Below are 785 nucleotides of genomic sequence, written 5' to 3' on the forward strand. Positions count from 1 at the left end.
TTTTATGGATTTAATGTGTTTGTGTATAAAGGTGTGACTCTTTTTAATCCCTGACAGGGAAGGGGTAGAAACCAAACACTGCCCCTGAGCACTGTCCTCTCTTTGTTATTTAGGAATGTGTTTTGTTCTCACCAGAGGGAGTAATCTGTCCAAATGAGAAGTGAACAAACAGATTTTCTCTTTGTTTAGGGTTTTCCCCTTCTCCTTGTTTCTTTTTGGCTGTACAGGAAACCTCTCCTGTGACCCAGCTGCACAGCATATGGGATTTCCGTGGATTTTCCGTTTCCCTTCTGCCTTCCAGCTGTGTTCATTTTCATGCATCTTGCTTTCAAATTCACTGTTAGTTTGCTGATGTGGGTTGACCAGGCCACATTTCTTCTCTTGAGGGGTAAAATTCAGTTCTGCTCAAGGATAGGGCTACTTGCTTAGCAGTTAAGGTTAAACTCAATCACCATGTTTGGTTAATTATCATCCAAGTTTCAATAACCGATTCCTGGAATTTCTTCATTACCCACGTGCCATGGGGAACTGCTCCCCAGCTGTCTGGCCTGTGCGATGGCAGCTCCCTGAGCTCGTCTGCTTATTTGGATTGTATTTCCCATCGGGGCCCGTGGTTGGCTCCCCAAGCTCTCTCTCAGTTTTCACTTGAGAAGTTTCACTGTTTCCGGTTAGTACACAATGAGTTCTTTAAAATAGGGGTCAAATGTTTGGATATTTGTTTTCTTATAAAACACAACAGTACATTATCTGGTTAACATTTTGTTCTGGAAAACACGATCTTCTAG

This window comes from Pteropus medius, unplaced genomic scaffold (genome assembly GCF_902729225.1).
Source record: "Pteropus medius unplaced genomic scaffold, Ma_sr-lr_union100, whole genome shotgun sequence".
Taxonomy (NCBI): domain Eukaryota; kingdom Metazoa; phylum Chordata; class Mammalia; order Chiroptera; family Pteropodidae; genus Pteropus; species Pteropus medius.